Raw genomic sequence first — 12,470 nt, forward strand, 5'->3', positions numbered from 1 at the left:
GACACCATCTAAGTTTGGTGGGCAGAGACCAAGATGGTACAGGCATGTTCTTGGTGCTGGTTTCTCTTCCAATCCATACCTCCAATCACCAAATCTTATCCCTCCCCCCTTAATCCTACAGCCCTGCAGTTTCTACCTGAGGTAGGATGCCAGAGAATTTCATGGGCAAAGACAATAAAAGATCGACCAACCTCGATTAATTCTCTTCTTTTAGCCTTTGCTTTTCTCCAAGAAGGTGTTTTTTCTAGACTACAGAGAAAGAGCCTGGCCATTTTTTTTCATCCTTCCTACTGTGATCTTTCTACACCAATTAACATTTTATTAGTACAGGAACTGTTGATTTTTTCTTGGTCAGTGAACTCTTACTAGAGAGGCCATCCTCCCACTGGTGTGAGAACACGTCCCAGTATCTTTTCTTTCATTGATTTTTTGTTCTCTGGATCAAGTCAGTCCTTTTCATTTCACATGCTGGCCTGTGTGGCTTGAACCCTTTCTTCCAATCTGTTGGTTACTTTATGGTTTTCAAGGTGACTCAGATGAGGAAAGGGAGGAAGAGGGAAAGAGAGAAGAATTTGCCCCAGCTCTATTTAAAGTTATAAAATGGAAAGAAGAGACTCTTTAAGCCATGGGGGAAATGGCTACACAGTGGTTAACCTTCCCTGTGGGAGCCCATGTTCTCTGAGTGGCTTCTAGGTCAGTTCTTCCAGCAACCCAAGCCTTCATAGAAATCCAGGTACCTTTCATAGGTCTCTCCAGATTCCAAGGTGACAAGAGATCAAAGACTCACGTGCACACCTTTGATTCTGGTTCCTTGCCTTTACCAATATTATTTCCAAGAAAATTATAGTGGAGGGAGGAACTTTAAACTTTCATTTCCATAGACAATTCTTTTGACATTACTGCTCATATTTAACATCAGGAAAACATGACCCTCCAATTGGCATTCCTTTTTGTTTTGGAAAAAAAAAAGAAACCCCTAGTTAATTCACATTCTCGTTTTTTTTCACCCTGAGCTAAATTTCCAAAGCATATTATAACCCAGATTTTGCCCTGTCTCAGACATGTTAAGTCAGACTGTGCTGAAGGATTTTCCAGGGATGGTCAACAGGGTGTATGTTCGGTGGCAACCCTGAAATCCTGGTGGGGATGAGGACCACACACCATTAGCAAGGGGCTGCCCACTGCTTGATAAACTCCCAGTGTTTTGAAAGATTTCTTTGAATGTCAATTGCATTTTCGGTTTGCTCATTTCCCACCCTGATGTTTTGTCTGCAGCATTGCTTACACTGGATTCTTTCTATTTTTATTCCTATCATTAAATGGTAGTGCTGTAAATTCTGCAATTAATGTCAAATAAACTGCTTTCATTCATTGACCATGGCTCAGTTGGCTTTTTTCTTTTTTCATGGAAAAGATTAAGTATCTTCCCCCACTACTGTGTGTGACCCATTGTGGTTTTATAAAGAACAGCAAAGTTGCTCTGCTTAGTAGGACTGCAACTTCTTCTGACTGCCAGGATACAAGGCCCACTTTATAATGAACAAATCTGCCATTCATGTTAGCAATCTCAAACTGTTAGGGTTGTCTCTGTAAGACAGCCTTATTCTTAACCCATGAAAACTTTAGAGGTAAGTCACCCTAACATTATCCTTGTACAGATTTCATAGGAGCCCATGTGTGGTAAGTCAAAAAGAGGATCACATTGTTGTCACCATATAAAAGAATGAAGAAAACAAACAAATTTGGAGCCAGGAGACCTCACTTGGATTCTAGGCTCCGCCACAAATTAGTTACATGGCTTTGAGCAGGTCATTGAATTCTTTGGGCTTCAGTTTCTCCAACAAGGTTAGGTTGTGATAGCTTATATCTAAAGATTATATCTAAAGTCCCTTCTGTCTTTTGTCAAAAGATTTTGAAGATATTTTAATGTTTAGTATAGGTCACTTCTTGGCTCATTATTTTCTTTCTCTTTTTTAAAAAAAGTACTGCCCTGGCTGGTGTAGTTCAGTGGATTGAGCACGGGCCTGCAAACCAGGCAATCAGGGCTCGATTCCCAGTCAGGGCACATGCCTGGGTTGCAGGTCAGTTCCCAGCAGGGGACACACACAAGAGGCAACCACACATTGATGTTTCTCTCCCTCTCTCCTTCCCTTCCCCCTCTCCTTCCCTTCCCCTCTAAAGATAAATAAAATCTTTAAAAATAAATTTTAAAAAAGTACTTTTCTCTCTTTTTTGTCTTTTTAAAGATTTCATTTATTTATTTTTACAGAGAGGGGAGGAAGAAAGAGAGGGAATGAAACGTCAGTGTACAAGAGAAACACTGATTGGTTGCCTCTTTTTTTTGACCAGCTACTAACTTTATTTTTATTTTTTAAAATATATTTTATTGATTATGTCATTACAGTTCTATTCCCCCCTTCATTCCCCTCCATCCTGCATACCTCCTCCCCCACCAATCCCCCCTTTAGTTTATGACCACATGTCTCAAGTTCTTTAGATTCTATATTTCCCATACTATTCTTGCCCTCCTCCCTATCTATTTTCTACCTACCATCTATGCTACTTATTCTCTGTACCTTCTCCCCCCTTCTCCTTCTCCCACTGCCCTGTTGCTAACCCTCCATGTGATCTTTATTTCTATGGTTCTGCTCCTGATCTAGCTGTCCTCTTAGTCTGCTTTTGTTTTAGGTGTGGTTCTTAATAACTGTGAATTTGCTGTCCTTTCACTGTTCATCTTTTTTATCTTCTTTTTCCGCCTCTTGCATGCCACCAAGGACCTGGCTTGCAACCCAGGCATGTGCCCTGATCAGGAATTAAACCCACAACCTTCCATTCACAGGCCAGTGTTCAATCCACTAAGCCACACCAGCCAGGGATTAGCTTATTATTTTCTATAAATTAATACTTAAAGAGTACTTTTATTCATTTTAAACTGAAATACCCCTGAGCATGAAAGGACTTCCACTAAGTAAACTTTGGTCTAAGTGAAAGTCCCACCTAGGACCCAGCTGTAGGTGCCTTTATCTAGACAGTGGTTTTCAATTCTGATTATACATTAGAATTACCCAGAGAGCTTTTAAAATGTACCGATACTCAGGTCCCACCCAGACCTATCAGATTTATGGATTAGTTAGCTTGTGCTGTGTACCCCCTCTCTAAAACATAGTGGCTTAAAAGAACCTTGTAACAGCTTACAGTCCTGTTGGTTGTCACTTTGGACTGGTCTCACTTGGGTGGTTCTCCTGGTCTAGGCTGGGCTCACTGGTACATCTGGAGCCAGCTCCCCACATGCCTTGGGACTGGCCAGTCTAAGATGGCTTTTGTTTGGACAGCCTTGAGGCCTAAGCCTGGAACTGGGGAGTCACTTCAGCTGTATCCTATTGACCAAAGAAAACCATAATAGGTAGAGCCCACATTCACAGATGCAGGAGTAGAAAGAGAGTCCACCTTTTAATGGGGAAATGCTGCACAATCACATTGCCATAGTGAAATAGTATAGCCATTTTTATAATCTGCTATGATTTCTACATTTTAAGGCTCTCCTAGAGATTCTAGTGTCCCGCTAAACTTGTAAAACACCGAGCTATATAATGAAGGCATTTGGAAGAGTTGGCACAGGTAAGAGCTGAGGTTGTGGGTAAAAATGGAGAAAAAGTAGGCTTTACAGTGGTGCTAATAAAGATAGCTACCATTGTAAAAAGGAAGTCTGAGAATGATGACTACCAGACAGGAAGCGGGTGGGTGCGGGAGGCAAAGTGGGTCAAGGGGGTCACATGCATAGTAACAAAGAAACTAGACTTGGGGTGGCGAGCACACAGTAGAGTATACAGTCGTCATATTATAAAGTTGTACACATGGAACAGATATAACATTATTAATGTTACCCCAATAAATTTAATTAAAACAATTCTTGATTTAAGGCTCAGAGAGGTTAAGTAACCTGCCTTACATAACAGTAATGGAGCAAGGCTTTGAGCCAAGAACCGTCCACTCTAATACCCACCTACAAGTACATGAAAGTGCTCGTTACACGTGGATTCCCCAGGGAAAGGAGGGAACCCTGTCATGGCACGTGTGGCAGGGCCCACCTCTGAATGTCAGATCACATGGCCTTACTCAGCCATTAGCTTTGGTGTTACAGCTGTTCCTGGTAGATAAATAAACTTGCTCGGTCTGCCATGAAAAGACTATTCATAAAAACGATCATGGACCAAGTCTGAGGACATACACATTTCAATTCTTCACAGTAGCTAACAACAGGCACCTAAAGGCTTTGAGGTGGGTAACAGTTACCTACTTCCCCCAAACTGCCTGCCAGATTTCATTTAGTTTTTTAAAGATTTTACTTATTTATTTTTAGAGAGAGGGGAAGAGAGGAAGAAAGAGAGAGAAACATCAGTTGGTTGCCTCTCACACATCCCCAACCAGGGACCTGGCCCACCACCCAGGCATGTGCCATGACTGGGAATAGAACTGGTGACCTTTCAGTTCGCAGGCTGGTGCTCAATCCACTGAGCCACATCAGCCAGGGCTGTTTGCCTGATTTAAAAGGAAGTGAAGTCAAATTTAACAAATTCTGTTTCCCAGACCAGGCATAACGCTGTGTGTACCATGTGCTGTGTGAGCTCAGTGTGGTCTGAGGTCTCTGTCCTGTCGGGAGCACTAACTACACTGCAGACAGACCCAGCCACATTCCCGAGGCAAGCTTCTGTTTGCCCTCGGGCAGCCTCAGACAACAGGCCACCTCCTAACGGAGAACAGAACGCAGGATCTTTTTGAAATCAGACCTCCTGGATTCTTATACCTTATGGACGCAGGGGAGGGTGAGAATAGCAGGGGCGGGGGAGGGGGATCTCCCACTCCTTACTATAAATACATTTAACCTTACCCATCACCAGCAGAAAACCTGAATACACCCATAACAACTAGTGAAATTGAAGCAGTAATCAAAAAACTCCCAGCAAACAAAAGTCCTGCACCAGATGGCTTCAAGCTGGATTTTACCAATCATCCAAAGGAGAACTAAGTCCTTCTCAAACTATTCTAAAAAATTCAAGAAGAGGGAAGACTTCCGAACTCTTTTTATGAGGCCAGTATTGTCCTAATTTTAAAACCAGGTAAAGACACAACAGAGAAAGAAAATTATAGGCCAATATCCCTGATGAACATAGATGCTAAAACCCTCAACAAAATATTAGCAAACTGGATCCGGCAATAGATTAAAAAGATCATACCCCCTCATCCACGATCAAATGGTATTTATTCCAGGAATGCAAAGATGGTACAGTATTTGCAAATCAATAAATGTAATATATCACACAAACAAAACGATAGAAAAAAATCACATGATCATATCAATAGTTGCAGAAAAAGCATTTGATAAAATCCAGCACCAATTTATGATAAAAACACTTGGCAAAATGGGAATAGAGGGAGCCATTCCTCAACATAATAAAGACTATATATGAAAAACCTAATGCTGACATTATACACAATGGGCAAAAACTAAAAGCTTTCCCACTGAGATCAGGAATAAGACAAGGAGGTCCGCTTTTACCACTTCTAGTCAACATAGTACTGGAAGTCCTAGCCACAGAGATCAGACAAGAAAAAGAAAGAAAAGGCATCCAAACTGGAAAGGAGGAAGCAAAACTGTCATTGTTCATGGACAACAAGATAAGATACATAGAAAACCTTAGAGGCTCCACCCAAAAAACTACTTGACCCAATAAATGAATTAGGCAAATTAGTGGGATACAAAGCTAATATTCGGAAATTGGTGGCATTTTTATATATCAATAATGAACTATCAGAAAGAAAAACTAAGAAAATAATCCCAGCCCTTGGTGTGGCTCAGTGGATTGAGTGCCAGCCTGAGAACCAAAGGGTTGCTAGTTCAATTCCCAGTCAGGGCACATGACTGGGCCATGGGCCAGGTCCCTAGTGGGGGGATCACGTGAGAAGCAACCACGCATTGATGTTTCTCTCCCTGTCTTTCTCCTTCCCCTCCCCTCTCTCTAAAATAAAATAATAATAATAAATTAAAAAAAGAAGCTGTCATCAAAATAAAAAGGGAACCCATAGTATAGGAGAACATATTTTGGGAGAACATATTTGCCAATGATACATTAGACAAGGGCTTAATCTCCAAAATATGTAAAGAACTTATACAATTCAACAGGAGGAAGTCAAACAATCCAATTAAAAAATGGGCCACAAACTTGAATAGATGCTTCTCCAAGAGGACATACAGAGGGCCCATAGACATATGAAAAAATGCTGTACATCACTAGCCATCCGAGAGACACATATTAAAACCACAACAAGGTATCACCTCACCCCTGTCAGAATGGCCATCATTAATAAATCAACAAACAGCAAGTGATGGTGAGGATGTGGAAAAAAGGGAACCCTAGTGCACTGTTGGGGGGAATGCAGACCCTGTGTTCTTTCAACAGGAAGTCCTAAGTACTAAGCAGCAGTAATTGGAGTAACATTAAACTGTTCCAACACCTCCACAAAGTCAGCTTACAGTGAGCTGTGAGCATAGTGCTCAGAGCTGGCTCACTTTTTGTTGCTTTTTAGAGAAAGATATAGTTGATTCAGGCTTATGGAAACTCAGAGTGCTCTATTCTCCCATTTGCTTGTCCGAAGGGCCAGACTGCAAGGGTGGGCCCAGACTGGCTCCCTCACTGAGCTCTGAACCTCAGCTCCCAGAAGGAAGACTCCAAGGCTACTTACAACAGGTCACGCAGCACACTAAACATTAAGGTATTATTTACTCAGGTCTTAAACTTCATCCGTGGACTAGATAGAACTGGTTGAAGAGGTTGGAAGAGACAAAAGACAGAGCCCAGGTTCCCCAGGCTCATCACCTTGCCAAGGTCTTAGACTTCCTGCAGGAACCCAGGGCTGGAGGCTGGGCTGCTGGAAGGGCATGTTCTGGGAGATTCCAATTTCTGGACTAGGGTACAGAGCTGCTGCTGCTGTGTGTGTGTATGTATGTGTGTGTGTGTGTACAGGCAGCGGGGAAGTGAAGGAGGTACTGCAGCTACTCTCATTCACATCACCAATGTGTCCTCTTCCAGCTGCATGTCCATCTCACTACTCCTGACTCAGCAGAAGGAATGGTGCTGCTGGTCCTCTGCCTTCATAACTCTACCTGCTGCCTGTCCAACAGCTTTCCGCTTCTCCGGCCCCAGCCACATCCACCCATCCTCTCTTCACACTGACTGCACCCATGCCACTGTGCTAGGAAGCCAGGCCTCATCATTCACCATTCAGATCATAACTTATGGCTGAAGGGGGTGAACCAGGTCCCACCACCGCAAGGCCAAGGACCCTAGGGTTCTTCTTCCCTTGGGGGAAGCTAGACGGGGGAGTCGGGGGGGTGGAGATGGGATAGCCAGTCCAAAGGTGCACAAGCCTCCAAAAACATCTTAAGACAACTAGCAAACAGGGCCCAAACCATTTCTAGCCCCCGACTTGTTTCTTTCTCTGGGCAATGGTCCAACCATCCTCCACTATATCCTCTTCCTTAAGAGTCTGGAGTCTGGACCAGAGGGTTTAGGCTGGGAGCAGACCCCGTCAGTAGCTGCCCCATCATTTGTAGCTGTGACCTCCATATCCTCCACGATGTCCGCATCATCCTCACTGTCACCCTGGCTGTCATCGGTGCAGTGGCTCTCACCCTGCACTTTCTTCAGAGCTGCCCCATCAGCCCTTGGGAAGTGGTGGAACAGGTCTTCAGCTGCTGGCTTACCTGGGGCAGATTCCCATCATCCACAACTGTATCAAGCTTGTTCGTCATGAGCTCTGGTTTGTTTTGATCTGGCAAATGGGACTCAGCCCTGTATGGAAAACCTACAGAAGCGATGTGGTGGGCAGGAGCCAGACCCTCAAACTGGGTTTTCCCATGGCCTAGAAAATGCATCCAGACTGTATGGCTTGCTCTTGCTAGAACTCCCTCACCCTGGTCTGAAACAGTAGATGTTTGCTGTCTACCTTCAAGGTAATTTCCAAAGCCTGTGTAAATCTTCCCAAGGACAGAGCTCATCAGCTCGCTGCCTTTCCCTTTTGCATTTGTTATTTTCATTTCCTTGATTGTACCTAAAATGTAGACAGTGATATTCTATGTAATAGATAATAAATCCTTCTCTGATGTAAGACCTGAGAAAAACAATAAAAGCCTGTCCAGGCAAGGGTCGGCGCGCTCTCCCCTTGAAAGAAGCGGCTGCAGGACTCTCATTTTCAGAGAGTGCCTCACCTTCCCTTTTTCTCCACAGGACAGCTGTAATGTGTGCATTGTTTTCATCTTCAGTCACAGCACTCGGACTCTGCGGGCCAGAGTCTGCCACACCTTCCCCAGGAAGCCCTCCGCCTCTTCCAGCTCCAAGTCAGCCTTGAGGAAGCAGTGCTCCTCCCCTGCGCCTCCCAGCCCTGTGGCCTCCTCCTGGCTGCGCACGTCCCCGATGCCATTCTGCACAGCAACCTGCAAGGCGGGCCAGGCCCCCAGCACCACGCTGGCCCACAGTGTTAACTCCACTCTGGGCATGGGCATGGAAATCCTTGGAGCTGCCGGCCAATGATTTGGGACTTCCCAGAACACAAAGAAGCATCAAGAAGGGCAAGTAAGATTTTACTGTGAGCTGTTGTGCTCAGAGTGCCCATAAAAATGAATTTTTAAAGGATGCTAAGAGTTGCAAAGGTAAAACCGCAAAGATAGTACCTGGTGTTGGTAGGAACCCATGGCTACAAGTGTATCTTCTAACAGAATTAGTGTTGAGTAACCTCATTTGAGTTTTAAATGATCCTCAAAGTCATCATTATCATTGCTATTATTAATACTTTCATTTTCACCGCTCTTATTGGATGTTCAGGAGAACCATCTACAACCCTCCCACCTTCTGCCTGAGCCTCAGCTTCCTCTACGGCAGGTCCAGCAGAAGGGACAGGAAGTCATGAGTGTAGGCCCTGTGGAGATGCTGAGTTAGGGGGGTCTACCTCCACCCACCGGGCAGAGCAGAGCACAAGAGGCCCCAGGCCCTTGTCAGCCATGAGCTGAGGAAGAACAGTTCACAGCCCACTGAGCCCAAAGGGCAGCTGGTCTCTCTGCAGAGAAGGAGGTACATTTCCCAGAACAAATCTAGACACACGGCACTCAGGATGAAGCCACATTAGACATTTCCTCCCGGGACAGCTCCTTTCTAACCACAAGTCTGAAAAGCCAAAAATAACCTTGTCCCTCCTGCAGTGGAAAATCTTATGCACACAGAAGGGGTGGGTGCCTTTGTGGTGGGTGATACAACAATGCTGACTGCTCTGAACCCCCGCTGTGCACAGGGCCTTCTTTAGGGTTAATTACAGGGTCAGGCAAAAGTAGGCTTACAGTTGGGAGTCCCTGAAGCACAGTTGATTCTGGTACTGTTTTCCACATAACTAACCATGGGGTGAATACCGGGACTGGAATTCCGGCTCTCAGGTTGGTGCATGGTTAGCTTGGCCAAGCAGGGACAGATGGCTGATCCGTGAGGCTACCCCAGTCCACACTCATGCCAGCAGGGCGAAGGGGCTCCCCGGGGCCCTCATTTCAAAGGGGTTCTCTGAAAATGTTCCTACCCTGTGCTAAGATACATACGAAATCACCATCACAGTTAGGATGGACACATGTCAGCAGACCAGCTTCCTCCCTGGAAGTGACCAAAATGGCCCCGGGTTGGGGGGAGGTTCAGATCGAAAGTCTTCAAGGAGGGGAGGCAGGTAGGAGAACCGGAAGGCAGGCTTCCACCCCAGGAGAATTTCCTTCACTGGTGAATCTGCTACCACCCATTGGGTGGGTTACTTTTATTATTATTTTTTATTATGAGGGTAGTTTATTAAAGCTGGGGACAGCGAAACGAGGAAGGGCTTAGCACAGAAGAAGCAATAGGAAAGCCTTGGCTGGGCTGCCTTAGCTCACTGGGAAGTCACAGAAAAGGGGGCTTAGGGACAGGTTCAGCGGACTAGCCTGGGACAAGCTGCCCGCTGCCCATTGCTTTAGAGTTTAGGAGGCTGGCACCCCTGAAGAAAGAAGTGGGGGAGGAAGACGGGGAAACACAGTCATCACCTAACATGAAATTGATCCTGCATCTGGATGTTAACATTCCGCCGAGGGACCAGGGCCAGGCTGAGGTCCGCACTTCCATCGCCTGCCCTCCAAGCCCGAGGAAGCTACCCTCTGTGCCTCCCGAGATCTTTTTCACGGCCACCTGTGGCTTCTCACATTCCCAATCCAACTCCATTTCCAAAAAATTGGGGAAGCTTTGCTTTTTCCCTTTGTGAAGTTTTAGGGGGAAAAAAACATTTATTTTCCCCTCTGAACTTGTTTTTACTGAGCTGAAGTCACTGGAAACAGCCTAAAAGCTTGCATTTTTATCAGACCTTTTTCGAATGTGCTGGCACACTGCCATTGAAGTTCAATGATTGGCAACAGAGTATCAAAAATGTCCATTTCCGGAGCTTTCCTGAAGGTAAGACAAGCCACTTCCTTCAAAAGCTCATAGTCCAATTGGGAGACAAGGCACATACATATACGGTAGGGTTAAATGACATTCAAGTAACGTGACTGTTTTAAACAAATACTCTACGGCAAAGGTGTCAAACTCACTTTCACCAGGGGTCACATCAGCCTCGCAGTTGCCTTCAAAGGGCTGAATGCAGTTTTAGGACGGTATAAACTTAACTACTCCTTAGCTAGGGGCAAGGAGCTCAGTGCTGCCGCCGGGTAGAAACAAGGTGCTGGGCTGGATAAAACCAGGTGGAGGGCAGGATTCGGCCCGTGGGCCTTCTGTTTGCCACCTGTGCTAAGACATACCATGGGGCTTTATACCCAAATTCCCATGTCGGGCAGGGTGGTTTTCCCACACATCCAACACCCAAGCAATTCTCAACACCGGCTGGGTGTCCTACAATTTAACTAAATTCCGAAATGATTTACCAGGAGATAACCTCAGACTCCACAGACTGAGGGTTCAGTTCCTCGGGTCCTACAAGCCGGCTCCCAGCCCCGCTTCAGACTCCACTGACAAGCCCACCTTCCCACCTGAGCTTCTGACGGACCAGCTATAGTTTGGAGATGCCCACCCTTCTCAGGTTCAACTGATCTGCTGCAGGAGCTCACAGAGGGCAGAGAAACATTTTACTTACTGGCCTCAGGAACAGCCCGACAATGGAAGAGACGCATAAAACCAGGTGTGGGTAAGGACCCAGGGCCTCCACGTGCTCTCCGAGAGCACAGACTCTCCCCGAACTCCAGGTGCTCCCCACCCAGAATCCCTCAGAAGCCCCTGCTGTGGGGTTTTCATGAAGGCCCCTTCACACAGGCATGATTCATTAAATCACTAAGCAGATGGTGATTAAACTTGAGCTCCAGTCCTTCACTCCTCCCAGGGGGCAGGACTGAGAGTTCTCATGCTCTCAGCACTTCATTGGTTCTCCTGGCAATCGAACCCCTTCCTCAGGTGCTTTCCAAAAGTCACCTCATTAACCTAAGACATGGTTAAGCTCTCATCACTCAGGACATTCAATGGCATTTTGGAGCTCTGTGTCAAGGAAAGAAGACTAAATCCTGTATGACCTTCATATTGTAAATCACAATGTCAGGTGTACACATCCAAAGTAATCACCTTGAGGAGCAAAATGCTCATTCCGACGGCACTGCCATGGTCCTAATGTGTTTGGATCTTTTGTAGGGCTCATGCCAGGGGAACAATAATCACAAAAGAACACCAAGTTTTCTACTTCAACATTAAAACTTAATTTTTACTCTTATAGCTATTTCACCACTGACCAACAATCAAAACTGCAACTAACCTACAGAACACAATCATTCAGAACCGCCTGCAATCTAGCTAAAGGAAAGGTCAGGGCAGTGACTCAGAGCAGGCTGGTCCCACACCCACATGTTGCAGATAAAAATGGGGAGGGGTGTCTCGGCCGCAGAGGTTTCCCCTGAGGAGCCAGGGGTCCCAGCCCCACACCAGGCCCCCAGCCCAAAGTTCTAGTGCCAGAAAGAAAAGTCCCCATAACTTCTGGCTGGGAAAACCCACAGGGATTGAAGCTGTGGAAGACAGAAACTGCTAAAATCCCAGTCAGTTCCTCTTAAAGGGCCCACCCCCAGACTTACTCAAAATCACTGGCTCCGAGAGCCAGTGCAGGGACAGCAGCTTTAAAGGCAGTAAGGACATAAGGGGAGGAACTGAATTGTCTGTTAGCAGAAGGAGAGCTGGAAGGGCAGGTTTCTCCCAGACAGAAGTTCTGGCAGAGGACATTGTTCCTTTTCTGAGCCTTCCCAATCCCCCACTCCTCCACCCCTGACAGAGACCACAGGCTGGTGCTGTATCTGATTCTCCATCAACCTTGCTATCACTTTTCATCCACCCTGTTGATTCCCTGAGACCCCAGGAGGTCCACAAGAAATTCAATCTTTGTGC

The 12,470-nt window shown here is 45.8% G+C and overlaps 1 pseudogene; it reads right to left on the reverse strand.

The window, feature by feature from the left end:
- Positions 1-7,473: 7,473 nt before the first annotated feature.
- LOC119054133 (pre-rRNA-processing protein TSR2 homolog) lies at positions 7,474-8,554 on the reverse strand (annotated as a pseudogene).
- Between the last annotated feature and the right edge of the window lie 3,916 nt (positions 8,555-12,470).

This window comes from Artibeus jamaicensis, unplaced genomic scaffold (assembly GCF_021234435.1).
Source record: "Artibeus jamaicensis isolate MK-2021 breed Jamaican fruit bat unplaced genomic scaffold, CSHL_Jam_final contig_354, whole genome shotgun sequence".
NCBI lineage: Eukaryota > Metazoa > Chordata > Mammalia > Chiroptera > Phyllostomidae > Artibeus > Artibeus jamaicensis.